Source organism: Cyprinodon variegatus, unplaced genomic scaffold (assembly GCF_000732505.1).
Source record: "Cyprinodon variegatus isolate N-32 unplaced genomic scaffold, C_variegatus-1.0 Scaffold62, whole genome shotgun sequence".
NCBI classification, from domain to species: Eukaryota; Metazoa; Chordata; class Actinopteri; order Cyprinodontiformes; family Cyprinodontidae; genus Cyprinodon; species Cyprinodon variegatus.
Window position 1 is genome coordinate 236113 of NW_015150515.1, and position 18462 is coordinate 254574.

Below are 18462 nucleotides of genomic sequence, written 5' to 3' on the forward strand. Positions count from 1 at the left end.
AGACCTGCTTATTCCTCCCTGGTTGTTCACAATCTCATCCCCAGTATGCTAAACCTCCTATTTCTCTCAAACCTTTTAAAAACATTTTCTGTTTCCTGAGTCAGTTGGTCATGTCAGTGGAAATACAGTGACATACTCTGAAGTATGGTGGGGAATCTGGGCCTGTTTCCTTTTTTACAGACATTTGTAGACTTATCAGGTTGTATTGCATCTTTAGCTAAAAATATACCTGGATATTTTAAATGTATTTAAAGTGGAAGCAATTAGTAAATTAAAATATTGATCTTCATTCACTTAGCTTTAGACCCTAACTTGGAAAATCATCCAAAAGATATGTCCAGAGATATCAAAAGTATTCATGTTTGTTAAGTAGAAATATAAATCATACTGTTTAAAAACACTTTTGTAGAAATTTGAGTATCAACTTAAGATTTTTACTAAATTAAAAGTGCAAAAGTATATTTTTAAAACTATATTATTAATGGGCCTGATATTAATGGGTTTTCCTCAGTTAAGGATTTACTAAAATGGATAAACTTTAATATTCTTCCATTTTATGACATTATGTATATCTACTATAAAAGATGAAATAAACTACTTCAAACAATTAAATCAAAACACACAATCAAACTGGGTCTCTTGAAAATCTATAAGTGGATGAGTCAGGTGTTTGTTGCTCTATTTAAGTTCCAACATAAATAAAACAACAGAACAACTTAGCAAGATGTGTAGAAGTGCTTAGAAAGTAGTGACTAAAAATATAAATGTCCTTGTAGATAACTCTATCTTAAAAGCTCTGCACTGTACTGAACTGATAAAAAAGGGAGAATTTGAGGAGTTATTATCAGTGACGGGAGTAACAGCATTGAAAGTAACGCTGTTACCTTTTTTTTAGTAACAAGTAATCTAGTAAATGACTGTAACCATAACACAGTTACCATTGCAGACACCCCGTTACTGTACGTTACTCAGGTCGCACAATTAACCTTTTTTTCATGATAGGACTCGTGCGCGCCTTGTCATGACAGAGGGGAGGATGAGAATGACTGATGTATAGTGAGATCCCGTCTGTCAGTTGGGTAGGTGGGTGTTTCCGTTGGCGGGTGTTAACGTACAGCACACACAGAGAGATGGAGAGTGAGGAGGACTCCAGCAGCATAACAATAGTTTTCCAGATGTTACGTTGAGCTGCGTTTCCCGATCTGATACGGTTTCCCCTGCATCTCCGCACAGCCAGGCGGCACGATTCACCGCGCAAGCGACAGAAAACGCGCATGCTCGCTAAAGGCGCGTAACAGTCGCCCTGTGCTCGCGCCACAGGAGAACTATGGAGCGTGAACGATCAAATGTTAGTCTATATGGAGAAAGGGAGAAATGGGGATGGATGGATGGACGGACGGACGGACGGACGGACGGACAGGCAGGCAGACAGACAGACAGACAGACAGACAGACAGACAGACAGACAGACAGACAGACAGACAGATAGATAGATAGATAGATAGATAGATAGATAGATAGATAGATAGATAGATAGATGTTGCAGTATCTATAACAACCCAAACGCACAGGATTTCAGAATTAGACATTGTTATTAATTTCATACACTCACCAGATCTGAATGCCTTGTTAAAAAACTTCACACCCATGAGTAGAGGTAATGCAGCCTGATGATATTTACACCACGTCTGATACCGTTCCCCCCTGATGTCATTTACATTGAGTTGCAATAAAGCAAAACTCTCTGCAGGTTCTTTACTTTGTCGTCCGCTCTATTCAGCTGGCTTTTGAAACACACAGCGAGAAGGTGGGGGCTGGGTGGTGTGGGTTTACTGGGGCGAGAAACGCAAAAGTAATGCAATAGTTACTTTTAATAGTAACTAGTTACTTTTATTGTGGAGTAAATCAGTTAGTAACTCAGTTACTTTTTGGGAGAAGTAACTAGTAACTATAAATAAATACTTTTTCAAAGTAACGTGCCCAACACTGGTTATTATTCATACAGTTTTGTTTTTTTGATTTTTCTAAACAATGATAGGATCTTGTTATTTTCAGAGGCTAACTTTTAATGCTAATAGATGTAAGATTAAGACCAAATAATTATTTAATACTTGATTTATGATTGAATTTCTATCTGTTGTATGTGTACCTAGAACAAGTCTAAAAGTATGTATTTATTTAAGACAAAAACATCTGTTGTTTCCAAGGTTAAAAATAACTTTTTTATATTTGCTGCTCTTGCAAATGTAGGATATTTTTTATTTATATGTTATATATACATATTGCCTATCATCAAGTGCTCAAAAAGTCAAATGTGACAATTTGGTCTTCAAAGGTTTCAGTGTAAAATTCCTTTTCATTTCTTATATACTTGTCACAAAGTTTTAAAATTTAGTCTTTAATTTTACCTTACTATAAATTCATTCTACAGTGTTTTTGCTATGACAAAGATATTCCTGGCTTTCCCCTTTGAGGAACTCAATTAGGACTTTAAATGAAGATGACACAGGAACTAAAATATCACAGACTTGAAATTATTTTTCCAAAAGGTTGTAGATGAGATTTTGCCTCAATTTTATTATGGTGCTTTTCCCAAACCACCAAGTCATCAGCCAGTCCTCTTTTATGTCTTTTTGCTTTTGCAGTTCTCCTCTTTTATAACTGTACCTGTATAATTACACTGCAGCCACTGGGTGAGGTCAGAGTTTGATGCTCTTAAGTTCTGGCCCTTCATCCCCAAAGGACATTGATTCCTCTGACCTTTGTGGGACTGCTTATCCTTTGAATTGAGCTTCTCCAAGCTTCTTGCTGCATGCTTCAGTAAGCAGCTAATTTCCCAGGGCTCAGTACACCAGGCTATTAGTGCAGAGGCTAAAAACTGGCTGCCACAAAAACTGTGTTCCTGAGATCTGCAACCAGGCTAGTGACCATAAGAGAGCTCTGAAATGCTCAAACCTTGCAATAGTTATTCATGCATAAACTCATGTCCTCCTAAATCTCTGTTTTAGCCTAACAGGGCAACATTACCTGGTAGGTTTGGTCATAAACCAGCTGTTCTTGCAAGCTGGTACTTGCTGGTCTTAAAAAAATATCTGTTTTTTGTAATGAGAAACAATGCTTTAACGCCTGTATTAAAGAAGCTTTTCCTTTTTAATTTGTCACATAATTACTCAGCTGGGTAAAAGATTTAATGAATAAAGTAGCCTATGATCACATTTAATAAATGACTGGTGTCCATTTGTTTACATTAGAATAATGAATTTATAGTTATGTATTACTCATCTTATATCAGTTGAAATCTTTCTCCATGCAGATGGCAGATAAACTGAGATTTGGGACCTTTTCAAACAAGCTTTTCAACCAAAAAACCTTGAAGAAGCAATATTAAACTGACCATGAAAATATGTTACAGATGATTTTTGTGTGATTTCTTGTCAACCCATTCAACTTTGTACAGAACAAAGCATTCAATGAAATTATTTCATTCATTCAGATCCAGGATGGGCCCAGCCAAGGCTGCCAGCTGGTCTTTGCCTATATTGATAACATTTAAACCTAGTTAGTTGTTTGCATTGGCAGAAAGGAAATGCTGGAAAGTCTCCACCATACAAATGGCAACATTTTAATCTATGTTGTTCATTATTGCTATGTTAAAAACCCAATATCCCAGCATTACACCTATTGTTGCGTTATTCAATAGATTAATCCTTGTGACACTGATTAATCCCCTAATTTGATCATTAGTCAGAGAGGGTAAAAACTCTGCCTCCAAACAAATCTCCAATCTACAACCCAGGAGGTATCAGTAACCTTAAATAAAAAGCCCTCTCCATAAAGCTTGTGGCACAGTGACACTATAAGCTGATTTTTAACCTTGTCTCCACCCTTGACTCCTTGTGCCCTCCAGCCCATGCAGTTACAATATCATGTGCCAGAGGCCAGTATGAATCTTAAACATACCAGCTTCTATCAGACTCCCCACAGATATAACTGGTAAACTCTGTAGGCACATGTAGCTACTGTTCACCGAATGTGGTAGTGTGACCATTCCATTGCCACTGTGCTTGTGTTCCCAAAGAAGCTTTGTGGAAGCAAATAAAGAAGCAGCAAATAAAAATGCTCCAGATCTCATATCTTTGGGCTCTGAGCTAGCTGACAAAACTGTTGTGTCAAAAATATTTGTTGTTTTTCCTAATGTGCCTTTTTAAAGTGTGTAGTGGGAGGAAGAGGAGTCACTGTAGTTCAGTTATCTCATAGTGACCTAAATTCACAGCGGATGCCTTATTCTGTTATTCTGGTGCCCTGGAGGAATAGTATGATTAGCATGATTAGTCTATCTTTGTCTAATCCTGCTGTGTGAGTGTTAGCATATGGTATTTATGTGATTGTTTTCCTCTCCACCTTATTTCTGTATGTGACATTCCAGTTGTTGCCTGCTTTAAAACTGTTCACCTTTTATGTGGTTACCTTTGGATTCACATTTAAAACAGCAGATTTCTTGAACCCGAGGCCCTCCTTATGCTGACTTGGACTGGCTAACACATCCCATGCTGGGAAGTATGGGAGCAAAGGACTACAGACCAATCCTTGCCCCTTAAGCTATGATCCGGTGCAATGAGGGTTTTTGACTGACCTCAGAGACACAACCTCCAATCCTCAATGATCCTTGGGATGAGCCTGAAAAATGCTGCTACAAGGAGATTTTTTTTTTTTTTCCAGGTATACCAATAGCAGCCAGTCATGCAGGTAACAGCTGAGCATCAGCACTTTTAGAAAGACAGAGGAAAGAGTGGAAAACCTGAGAGTGGACCACCTTAACTAGGGACAAAAAATGGAGCCGGAGAACACAAAATATCTTCTTCCAGTTCACTAACTCCCACTTAAGGCTACCATTTGGCACGGGGATATTGCTGTTTGCTGTTTCTCTGAGAGTGTGTGAAGAATTTCTTTCATCTCACCACTGTTACCAATCTTGGAGCTGTTCCCCACTACAGGCAAACAGGCTGGAGCTTTGCTGATTTCTCTCCTCCAGAGATGGAGGCGCACTAAAACTCCCATCACTCTTCAGGTGATTGTTCATTGTAATGTGATGACACAGCAAGTGGTATGGTCATACTTCATTATTTGCAGGCATCACAGTGGGGCTAAGAGCATATAACATGTCTGAGTCAAGAAAGACGAAGGAATTACCATAGATAGTATATGACATTTTATCAGTTCAGTGTTTTGTTTTTTATTTACCCTTTTTTTTGGTTAACATTTATATTTAAGAAGAAATTAATCATGTACGAGAAAAGCAAGTTAAATGTGGATGAATCAATGATAGTCACTACCTTCTTTCTTCATCCGAAGTTATCCAATAAATTTGACTTTGACTTTAAGAAAAAATCTTGGTCTCTAAAAGAGAAGAGATGGGAATGCCACTGATTGCGCAATCTCATCACAATATTTCTCTTCACATTGATTGCTTCAGAATGTGGCAACCCTTGTGTTTCTAGGTAGGGAGATACTACCCCACACTATCACAAAGTCTCCAATAAAAGTTGGTTGGCACTGGCTTTATTTTGCATGGGGGTAAACCACATACTTCACTAATCAACAAGCAACATTTCTTTCCCTAACGAATTATAGCAATATTTCAGGGTAAATAAATGGGGTCATTAAAAGACCCACCATATTGGCAAGAATTAACATTAACACAATAAGAAAGCATACAGTATGCACACTTTTTAAATTGTCCTCTTGCTTGAATTAAATATGCAAAATTAGGTTTATTATTTGATCTAAATCTATAATTATTGACTAACTTAATTATGAATATAACTCGACAAATTTAAAATGAACACTGCAGACCAAATGATTAAGGTCAGGGTGTCAAAGGACATAAAGGCCAACTGATGAATTCAAATTAAGCAGAGTGAAGTTATCTTTTCTATAAAAGACTTTTCTATAAATCAGAGGAAAAAAATAAAGTTAAATCAAAACAACGTGAATTTATTTAAAAAAAAAAATTTATTTCTTGCTATTGTGACGTTATTGTTTCTGCTGAAAACATGGTTAAGGCTTTGCTTATGTGCATATGAATTAACTTAATATATGTCAAATGACTTTTTCCGTCCTTCCCTCCATGCAATCATGCTTGGAAAGATCTTACCCAATCAATTGTTTACAAGGATGGATGGATTGATGACTCTGAATTCTGAGGCATGAGAAGTTCGAATTCGATTTTATTATTATTATTATTTTTTTTTTGTGGTCAGCCGTTGAGTTCCAACCCTGTTTAATATGAATGAGTTCATGCAGGGCTCTTGTCTCTTTCTAATGTTCATTTAACAATGGACATCACGTCATGACTAATACCATGAAGAGTCAAAAGCTTGTTGCTTTCCAATGTCGGGAAATATCTATTCAAAAAGAATTTACAAAGTAGCAGTACCTTTGTTGTCGGAAAATTTTTATCTCTCTTCTCATATATATTAATTTATCTTATTTACTCACTATAAAAGTTTTCACTCAGTCTGTTTCACTCTCAAGGCCACACAATTCTCTGCAGGATGGTGTTTGTGGACCAGACATAGCTTCTTCCCATAACAAACTAGATTCTTTCTCAAGGTTTATTCTAACATGTTACTGTTAACCAAAGCGACTGTAATTTGTTTTGACTTTGACTACTTTTGCAGTGTTTTAAGTAGGGGGGAACGAACGCTGTCCAGATCAGAACAGAGCAGAATGCTGTGCCATAAGGGCTGCATGATGACTGTTCGGTCTTTGCAAAGATATGAATAAATGTGCCGACTAAGTGAAATCCATCGATCTCCGTTTATTTAACTAGGATGAATAGTTGAATACTTTTTTTCCCACGACAACCTTCCAAAAGTATTTGAGCCCTTGGCATACATGACGTGTTTTGGTTACTAAAGCCCCTCTCACATCTTGATGATTTACAGCGTATACCTAATGTACGAAAAATCTTGTAAAAACGCAGGCATATGTTGGATAAGTTTTTTTATATGTTATCTGTATGTCTTTATAAGTTATGATCACGCTGAAGCATGCTGAAACACGCAGAGAAATGGCAAGTATGTCGCATGTGATGGATTTCCCCCTGCGTTCTCACCCACTGCCATGACCAACATGTCCTAGCAGACACGATGCTGAATCTGCTCTGACTGCAAACACTCTTTTTCTTTTTTCTTTTCTTTTCTTTTCTTTTCTTTACATGTTATCAGTTATATAAATAACAGTTATCTTTTTTTTGGCAGCTGATAAACAGCAGCTAGGTTAATACCAAAGAAATCTTCTTATGCAGGCCGAGCACCTCTGGGCACATTGCTACCACCCTCAGGACACTGGCCTGTGACATTTCATGGGCATTACACTGCCAGGCGTTTTTGCAAAGTTAGGTTGTCTTTGGACATGCGCTCTAGACTCGTTATGAATACCTTATGTATACGCCAAAATTGAAAAAATACATCGAAAGTTCATCGTATGCCAGCATTTTAGAAGATTCCGGGACATCAGCCACACACTGGCTAAATCTTCAAAGGGTGACAGGAGCTTAACAAACTGTATTGATGGATTGTTTGTCCATTTATTCATAAAATGCATATGTATGTTTTGTTTAAGTGATTATACTTACCTACTTTTAGTTATTTCCTGTTAGTCATTTTACCCTTTGTCTGGTTCTGTTTTGTTATTCTGTTGTCTCGCAGTCACCGCCCTGTTTCACTTGTGTCTTCAAGATATTATTCTTAGTTAAATTCTTCTTTAATCACTATTCACCTCCCAACGTTTGTTTACCACATCAATCCGTCACCTCAAATCATTGAAAGTTAGCAGCTTTGTTATTTCAAATTGCTTAAAACTTTGAAAATGTCTTATAGGAGTGAAAAAATTTTGTAAGATTAAAGGATTGATAAGCAAAAATATAGGTAATCATTTTTCATGAATTGGAATACCACATTAGTCCATGACATTTCTGTCTCACCATCTCTGATCAAACTGTCAACTTATAACCCAAAATACCATTTTTAAAACAGTGAAATATAAAAATGTCCTCTCAGTGGTTTGAAGGCCTCTGAAATAACAGATCAATAATGGATTAAGTGGCATGTTGACTTTTGACAGTAAACTGTGACATTTCCCTTCAGAAGATGATTTATATAAATTTCCCTGCTTTTCAAAGAACACTTATTGTTACTTCACATTTTTTCTGAGATTTAAAATAATGATGTGTTTTTTTATTTTGAAAATGGTGCATATAGTAGCTTTCATCTTAAGTGCTAAAGCAACAACAAATAAATATTTAGGGTGGCTTTGGGGAACATTCACAGCACATCACTGGAAGGATAGAAGCAGTTCATTTAATCTATTATCACTTCAAATTAACATAATAAGTATTTATATAAACCTTGTAACCTTTTAAATAAAAGAAAGGTCAGTACTCCTAACTACAGAGAGAAAGTCAGACATCGACCCCCCTTAGACACACAAGCACAAATGGTGCAAATATTTCACACTGGCTCAAATAGGCCAAAGTAACAACCTCAAGCAACCAAAAACCGTGGCCAAAATCGATTGTAACATCTTTTAGTGCAAACAAGCAAATTAAAAAATATAATGAAACACCACTTGTGTTGCAGGATGGACAGATGCTTGCAATGCTAATGTTAGCATCCACATTCCTGGCACAAATTCTCCCGCCAGATGACATCAGACCAGATGACCAGCTTCAGTGCCAACATAGGCAGTCCATATCTCCCTGGTAAAGGGGGTTTCCATCATAAACCATTAACGTAAAGTTCTTAGAAACTGGGTTAAGAGAAAAACTTAGCCTAAGTGGTATGTTTTACAGTTACAAAATTTTACATGTAAAGTTGGAAATGTTAGACTCTTTATATGCAGCTCTACTGTCACAGTTCTGTTTTAAATATCGGAAATGAAACTTCAATGTCAGTTTACAGCAAAAGTTGAACCATTCAAGGCCATTTATATATACAATTTACACTTTGATAAAAGTAGTTTTTCAAACAAGTTGCATGAAATAGCAAGGAATTCTAAAATTAAGCTAAATGATTATAACTTTCAACCAATCGTAATCTAGCTGATCAGAACAGTTACGTACTTACAAGTAACAGTAACTACAGACAAATTAGAAAATAATCCAAGACTTGAATACATTTCAAATTTTATTCAAACTCTCCCTTTTAATAAAACTGCTTGCTGTTATACCAATCCTTTTGCAGTCTCCTAGTGGGTTAAAACTGGGTGAAAGTAACTGATAGACTGAAGGAAAAGGGAGAAAACATGTGATCACAAACCTTTTTTTTTCAAACAAATTTACAGAGCATGAAATGCAGCATCATCCTGGTTGCCACTGAGGGAAAGCTTCATGTGTGATGAAAAGAAGAAAGAAGAATCACAGTCAATGTAGTATTGCCATTTCAGTGTCAAAAACATTTTGATCTATGCGTCAGTGTCTTAACAAAAAAAGGAATAAGACAGCCATAAGACATTAAAGGTGAAAACAAAGATTGCTTTGTGTGATGTGAATTTTGAAGGGTTTTGATAGCAAGCTAGTCTTAAATATTTGCACATAGAGGGTATCGAGCTTAAGATGGTGCTCTAGTTTAAGAGATGGATGACTAGACGATGCTTCCTGTCTATGGAGGCAGAATACAATTGGGTGCAGACACTATGTTCTTGTGGCTGAGCAGCCTTTCTTCAAGAACACCAAGCAGCTTCTAATAAGTTCACACATTCCATATATAGTTTTACATCCACATCAATGGAAGAGAGCAGCTGATTAAACTTAATAAGAGATTTCTCCCCCACGCTGTTACTTAGCCATAAACCTTCCTTTTCATTTATTTTTTAAGAAAACTGACTATATAAACTGCACATAAAAGTAAGAGGGAAATAAAGTGTTTTTCAGAATGTTCTAATGTTACAGTACCATGTTTAAAATAAACAAAAAACTCCTAGTTTTATTTAAACAAATCCTTCAGATGTTAGGATTGCTCTTGCTTTGTATGTCCACAAAATTTCAGCATTGTACAAAACACTGCACAGATGCTCCCAAATTAAGGTAACCAATTTACGATGGCTCCTGTTTGTATGTGGGATATTTTATTCCAGCTGAAAAACAAACCAAGATACTAACCATGTGCATGCAAAGTGCAAATTGATGTCGAAGCTTGTGTAGTTTGTGGGTGTGCGTGCTTGTGTGTGTTTGGCATTCTGTCCTAGCAAGCACAATGCTCTCTAACTTTTAGAAATCCCATTTCATGACACAATGACAGATAAAAAACTCACAGGCGTCGCCTCCTATTTCCCTCACCTTAAGTTCTATCTCTCTGTTTGGAGCTGTGCCTCAAACCACCTGCAATAAAATTCAAATACCCACTTGGCTCCATTCCCCCACCCCCATCTACACCTTCTGGAAGTGCTTAGTAGAACTTCACACATTATTACAACATATTTTACCAAAGCATAAAAAGGGAATCTGCCAAGGCAGACTCAAAAGATGTGTGAGCTGGTATTTTCAAACAGAGATGAACACACACATATACTCCTACAGAACCAGATAAAGGAGCTTAGTGTGTAATTAGTTACTGTAGGACTGCTACAGTCTAACATATTCAGGTAAGTTTAAAGTCTAAAGTACCAAAAATAATCATAAGTACACACATCTGCTGTACTGATAGAATTTCTGGAACGTTTTCAAATTTTTTTGCCTTTCAAAAAATAACTACAATGTGTTTTATAAGACTTATACAGTATATGTCACTGTGTTTAACTGTAAAGTAAACCAGAAATTAAGAAATTGTTTTCCATTTATTCATCTTCTCCTGCTAATTCCCCTCTGGGTCAGAGTGGGGCAGGTGTCTATCTCTGACAGTCTATGGGCGAGAGGCGGGGTACCCCGTGGACAGGTAGCTAGTCTGTCGCAGGGCAACACAAAGGGATACAATCATCAACACACAAACTCACGCCTAAGGACTATTTAGAGATGCCAATTAACCTGACTTTCATATTTAGGGACTGTGGGAGGAAGCTGGAGTATCCACAGAGAACTAGTTTATCACCATGAAGTAAGACCATGGGCTGGTAACTCCACAAGGGACCATCTTGCTGCAAGGCAACATCATAACCCACCCAAATATATATACACCAGGTTCAGTTCCCGGCCTGGGGTCTTTCTGCATGGAGTTTGTATGTTCTCATGAGCGGGTCCTCTCCGGGTACTGCGGGTACATTGTTAGATTGACATTCACCCCTTCCATCTTTGTACCATTACTTGCATCCCTCATATATCTTGTTCAAAAACAGCCCCCAGTTATGATTCTAAGCGTATGCACTACACTTTTAGTTGACCATGGCCAGGCCTGGTCTTCTTGAAGCCAGCTTGCTACACAGCTGTATGGCTTCCATGCTGCAACTCAGTTCCAGAGTGATGGCAGTCTTTTAGAAGCCTAAGCTTTCTTAGTTTAGATCCTGTGCCCTGCATGCTTTACAGGTTTTTCTGCTTCAATAAACCAGATAATTACAGCTAAACAACCGTCTGTTCATTAACCATTAAGGTAAATCAGGTGTGCTGAAGCAAGGACATTGCTAAAATATACAGGACACTGACTCTGGAGGTGTTTCTGATTTTCCAAGATGAGGTGTTAAAACAATAGTATGTCCTCTATACTCAAGGTGCAAGAGAAAACTCTTCAGATTTTACTGTTGGCCCTATGCGCAATCACGGAAATACATCAGGATCTCTCTTATGAGACAGCAAGGACCAGCAATGTAATGTGACACAGCTGTTCGTCTTCTTTGGCCTTAAATACATTAGTATGGCAGTAGCTTTGTGCAAATTCAGTTGTGTGTTAGCAGACTTACACCGAAGACTATTCTGTTCAAATAGTTCATCATTATTGGAGTCTTAGTTATACATTTGCAGTTTTAAGGAAAAACAGAGCCCCTGTTGAAAACTGACTCCCACTTTGTCATCTTAAGTCAATTCAAAATATTAAATGCAGCAGGTACAATACAGATTAAAATACCTGGCTGAAGAAACAGTAAAATATGTGGCTTATTATTCCGGGTGAAGAAAAAAATAGGCCACTGACTGAAAAAGTCTGTTTTTTTTCCCCTTTCCAACATTATCGACTAGGTTGTCATAAATAAACTAGTAGTGCAAACAGATTACAAAGAAATACAGACAAAGTAACAGAAATTAAACATGTCTGCAGGAAAAGCAATATTCATATGTACCCACATCTGCTGTAATGATTAAAAATATACAAGTAATAGAAAAACAAATTTTTTTGAGTCAATGCTAAATTCTGCAGGTTCTAATTATCCGAAATGGCCTTTACTATCCTGTTATATACATGCGTCTATCATTGTTAAATTAAAAACATTTTCAGACTTTTTATTCTTCAGTTCTATATATGAGCTAAATGACTATTAAGGTTAGAATTATTTGAGGTGTGCTACACTGATGTCTTATCTTACAGTGAGAATATAAAGGGACCCCGCATATGAATGACCTATTAGAATTAATGTTTTTCAAATTACTACTACAATTACCATAATTTTTGTTTTAGGGAAAGAGGACTGAAAGGAGAGCACCTCAGCAAAATAGTCTGTTTTTTTTCTAAAAATAAGGTTCATTCAAAGCGTAAAACACAATAATTTGCGAATTATAAGCAATTTTACAAATAAAATTTCTATTAAAAAAGGCATCCGTCTGATGAGTTTGGGTAAACAAACATATTTATCCTTATGTGTTAATTGTTCAACACCTTACAGTGCGAATAGATCACATAAAAAGAAAGTTGTGCCCCTCTCTTTGCAAACGAGTCTGTAACAACTCTCATCAAAGGTTGTTCATTTAAAGAGTTGATGAATGAACTGGTAGAAATCATGACAAAACCAAAATGTGATGTCAAACAGACATTAAATGTTTTTTTTTTACTATTTTAGTGCGTTTTGAAGTTAGGGTACCCAAAAGAACGTCAACTTACATGTACAGTATATAGTCATTAATACATGGTTGCAAGCTACATTGTAGCCACAACTATAGGGACACACTGACAAAAAGCAAGACCAAAGCCACCATCAGTAAGAAATGCAGATGAAGCGTTTTGCCCAAGGACTGAAACGCTGAAAAGATGGGGTTTAAACCAACAACCCTCTGATTGCAGGACAATATGGAGGTACCAGTCCACAGTTTATGTGGTTGCTTGTCTTGCAGTGTTGAGCTTCTACTGTAAGAATAAAGTAAGAATAAATCTAACTTTGCATCTTTTATCTTCTATTCTATTCTATTCTATTCTATTCTATTCTATTCTATTCTATTCCATTCCATTCTTCAGTCACTTACAAGCTACTGTACAGCAACAATGAAAGGATTATTGTAACAGAGTCAGATCAGTACCAGTAAACTAGTTCTATAGGTGGCTCTGTCTAGCAAAAATCAACTCTGACCTGGCTTTAATGCCGAAAAATGATGAAAGATCAAAAGCTGAGTTAATATTTATGTCTAGGAGAGAAACCAGACTCTAAAACACCTGCTAATTTACACCTGCCAACTCCAAAAGAATGCAATTTTAAAAGACCCCACTAATTTTGGAAACATTCCTTATTCTTCTCTCTCCCATTCACACACAATCAAAAACAGGTTTAACAAATCCAGCAGACTCAGTATATATTTAATGTGGTCACATCCTTCTCACTTTAAAGTAATTCATATCCTAATTGTTGTTGACCTTTTTTTTTTAATATTATGTATACTCAGGGCTGCTCAGTGGAACAGTGCATAGCATTGATGCCTTGCAGCAAGAAGTTTCAGTGTTCGATTCCTGGCCCGGTGTCTTTCTGTATGGAGTTTTGTATGTTCTCCCTGAGCATGCTTGGGTTCTCTTTGGGTACTCCGGTTCCCTACCACAGTCCAAAAACATGACTGTTAGGCTTGTGTGTGAGTTAATGACTTATATTTCCTGTTTATCTCTGTGTTGCCCTGGAGATGGACTGGTGACCTGTCCAGGGTGTACCCGGCCTCTTGCCCGTAGACAGCTGGCGATAGCACCCCTCGCGACCCCGCTAAAGGATAAGCATTACAGAAAATCAATGGATGGGTGGATGGATGTATACTATACTTTTCTGTGTGATGTGTGATACTGAAATTGCCAAGAGGGGAGCTAAGAAATTTGTGAGAAAACCATAAAACAATAAATTCTAACAATAAATCCTATTTATATATTGGTCAATTCAATTTATTTACTGTATATTGCACCAATTCACAACACATGTCATCTCAAGGAACTTTAAAATTTGACCAGATCATACAGTAAAGTAGACTCAAAGTTTTCTATGTAAAGAAAACTAGTTGGTTGCAGCGACTCAAAGGCAATTCATTACACTAAGCATGCTTCATGCTACAGTGGAGAGGAAAAACTCTCTTTTAACAGGAAGAAACCTTTAGCAGAATCAGACATTTCATTTTCCATATCTCATTGCATGCTGTCTACAATATGCAGAGACATGTGCTTGTTTATTTTGCTTGTTTGGAAGATATTTTGTTTACTTTATCTGTTTACAACCTCCGTGGGTCTGACAAGTCTGAACTTTTAGACCTTTTTAGATTAATAGAATCTCATCACTAATGAAAGGCAACAACTATCTCTTTGCACCTTCACAAGTACTTTGATATTACTTGAATAAATTGTTCTTTAAATAAAACCTTCCCCTACACTTGACTGTCATTGATATTTGAAAATATTGGTTTCATATTTCTTTGAATATTGACTGTATTTTTAGACTTTAATGTATTCTTACTTTTCAGAGAAAATTTAGCACAGCCCTATCTCTAATTGTTTGAGAAGGTTTCCTATGAATCCAGCGAATGAAAAAGGAAGTTTTGTCTTGAAATAAGAGGTCCGATTAAGCTTATGCAAAATCATGAAACATGCTGGAAGGTGTAGAAACAATCTTGTTAAATAACAGAAGAGAGTGTTTCATTTTAATTACATTCTTTTTTTTTTGCCTTTTATTTCTAGGAAAAATTTTTTGCATTGTTCGTCTGAACCATAATGCTCATGCACCCTTAATATATCAGTAGCAGTCATGCATGTAGTATATCCACACATTGTAAAACTCATCCACCTCGATAAATTGGGTTTTCATAGACCACAACCGCAAAACTGCCCAGATTAGAAGTTACTTCATCACACTTTGATCCAGGCATGTCCTCCTGCAGAGAGTGGAGTCATTTGGTGGAAGAAGACAGTCATTTTCCTTTGAGAAAGTCACACGGAGCATTGAGCTCTCCCTTATTTAATGGTTCAATAGCAGTACCTACTCCCTTCTGTTCAAGAGCATTGTTTCCCTATGGTTATTGCGCCATCCGTTACCTCCGTGGATGCCTGGCTGACATAAATGCATACTTCCCATGCCAGCCAAGCAAATTAAACTGAATTGGAGGTGGAAAAAGAAGGAATGAGAGATTAAGTGATGGATAGCCCACAAAGAAGGGAAGACAGGAAGGGAGAGCAAGGTTGAGGACGAGATTGAAGGGATTATTTGACAACAAGAGGTGAAACTGTGTATATGAAAGCACTATTTTCTGATCCTACCTTATGTGTTCATTTATCATTTGTCTTATAAGCACTGCCGTCTTAGGATTTGCTTCAAAGATATTTGTGTTGGAATATGTAGGGACAACTACCAGTTTACACGTTTAGAATATAAATGACTGATAATTACAATACACCTAAACTTGAATAATTTCATACAATCCTTTACAAACACAGCCATTAAATATATTGTGTTGTGCTTCTACTTCTTTCTAATTATGGTTGTTGCAGGAAGTTTATAGGTTCTTACCACCACCGACTATACATGGGTGTGTAAACCAATAGATTTCATCCACCAAATTCTGTGTATTGGTTTTGTGCTGATAAATTTTCCGGCTTTTCTTACTACTATATGAAATCTCTCCCTTATTATTTACTTTAGATCTCACGGCAATATATGTCCTTCAGTTCTTTTTCCTCCACATCGCTCAGATTTATCATCATTTTTTAAATTATATACAATATGTCATAGATAGAAGATATTGATGTCTTACCATTAGTCTCACCATAGCTACATCCTTTCTTCTACCTCTCTCACTAAAAATCTGATATTTATGCATAAATGTCTTCTTTTTTTATCTAGATACTGCTTCTTTTGCCAAATTTGCATATATTTTCATTTTATAATTGATCTACCCTCCCCTTTTGTCAAAAGGAATGACAATAACATTTATTGCCTGTTTTAAAACCCTTTTAGACAATTTGTTTGCCATTTAACTAAACATCAGTAAAAACCCTATATAATGTGAATAAAATATATTGAATTTCTAATAGCAATTCTTTTTTTATTTTCTGCTGTCCACTTAACACTTTCAGTAACTACTTTGAGTCTGTGCACACCACCACCCTTTCCGGTCTAACCTCTTCAACCTACTGCTTACGGTTACTGCGACCATTATAGCAGTGAAGACTGATAATTGATTTAATAATCATTCTGATAAACATATTTTAAACTCTAGTATATTTATTCCTATTCCAACACACCATTTTGTGCTCTCAGAACTGTTTGTCTTTGCTTCAAGGTAAATGTAAAATGTGTTTTATAAGACATACATTTGTTTTCAATCTAATTGAATTAGCTTCCATGTGTTCTTTCTTTTGAAGACCCTTATGTTCATATATGTCTCAGGATGATACCATGGATGAATAAATGTCATTGGATCAAACTGGGATATTTCATTATACGATACAAAAACTTTAGCCACACTGCATATTCGACCCAAATCTTTTTCCGTGGAACTCTCAACAGTTTTCTATCATGATTGGTGTCTTCTTTACTACCTTTAAGTTTTATCAAATTCTGCTGTGCCACATCTCCTTTCCTGCAGGTTGGCTCCAGACAAGTGATGAGACACAGCTCCTTATCACAGCTTTTTAGGAGGACAATATAGGTGGACGGATTCTCTGAGAAAGATGCCAGATATTCCTTACTCATAGTGTGGTAACCATCTCCTTGACGTGTGTTTAGTTTGAAGCTTACCAGCACTGCTTTTCTCTCTCAAGACCAGTCTCCCAACCTTTAGATTATGCTTTTCAAATTTTGACTACTGCATTCTGCAAAAGAACTACAAAAAAAGCACATTTTCACATGTGTACCTGACAGCTGAAGCTCCCCATTACAACCCTCAAAAGCATATGAAAATGCACACATTTGCATTAAACACACAATACATGTCAGGAAATAATGTTATTTTAACTCCGTGAGGGTGGCTTTGCCCATACATCCTGTCATGCAAAGGATTGTGCATAACTGTATAGCTCCTATGCATCAGAAGGTCCCTATGCTAAATTAGCTTTTCACAGGCAAAATCTTGCTTCCTCTTCCTACTTCCTTCCTTACTGCCAACACTATTCGGATTGCTGTTATCATGGCAGCAGCTCATGAACTTCTGCTTTGGTTTAAGAGTTCCTAAATATAAGCTGTAATTAGAATTGACAAGAGTATTTAAATGGAGATTAAATAGCTGTTCAAGTGGAAAGAAGCAACGTCAGAGGTGCGCAATTGGCTTTAATTTTCTGTTTTTGTTGTTTTCTTTTAAATTCAGCTCTGATCATTTTGAAAGATAATGAGTTATATTTTGGAGTTTCTTTGCAAGTAATTTTGCCAAAATTTCTTGTATATAAACAACCAGCTGAACTGAAAAAAAAACAAAAACATTTGCCTATTGTCTTTCCGCAGCCTATGGCCAAGCTGTCTCACATACCTTTAAATAAAGTTGAGTACAACCTTGCTATAAAAGTCCCCAGATTAACAAAAGAAGGTTCAGCTTAAGCTAATATTTAGACTGGGATAATGAAGTTGGCTTAAGGTTTAGGTTTAGTATCTTACATTGGCTTCTATGAAAAAAGTTGAGATGAAAAATGTAGGAGTTAACTTTCACCACTTTCAGGGATTATCCTATTCAATCTAAAGTTAACATATTTCTGCTAAATATTTATTCGTAAACATTATGGGGACAAAAAGGCCATTTCCATCCAGTTGCAATGTTGATTACACAAATAGGAGGAATTGTTTCTGAGAGTAAGCACTTGTTTTTAGCTTGCGCCATAGTTGACCCCATACGTTTCAAGAACAGTTGAACTAGAAGTAGTATTATTTATGTCTATTGGATTAAATACTAGAAACTGTTCAATTAATCACTTGGAGCCATGCCATTTGAGGTTGGTGCAAGCTTCAGTGGGAAAGGACGATGTCTGGAACAATGGGATGTTTACGAATAAAACGAATTAGCTAAGAACGTTCATGTGAGTTAGGAAAGTGTAAAACATTTCATCTCTGTGTACAGCTTCAGAGATTATGGTATTGTTATTGTTTTATATGAAATGACTATGTT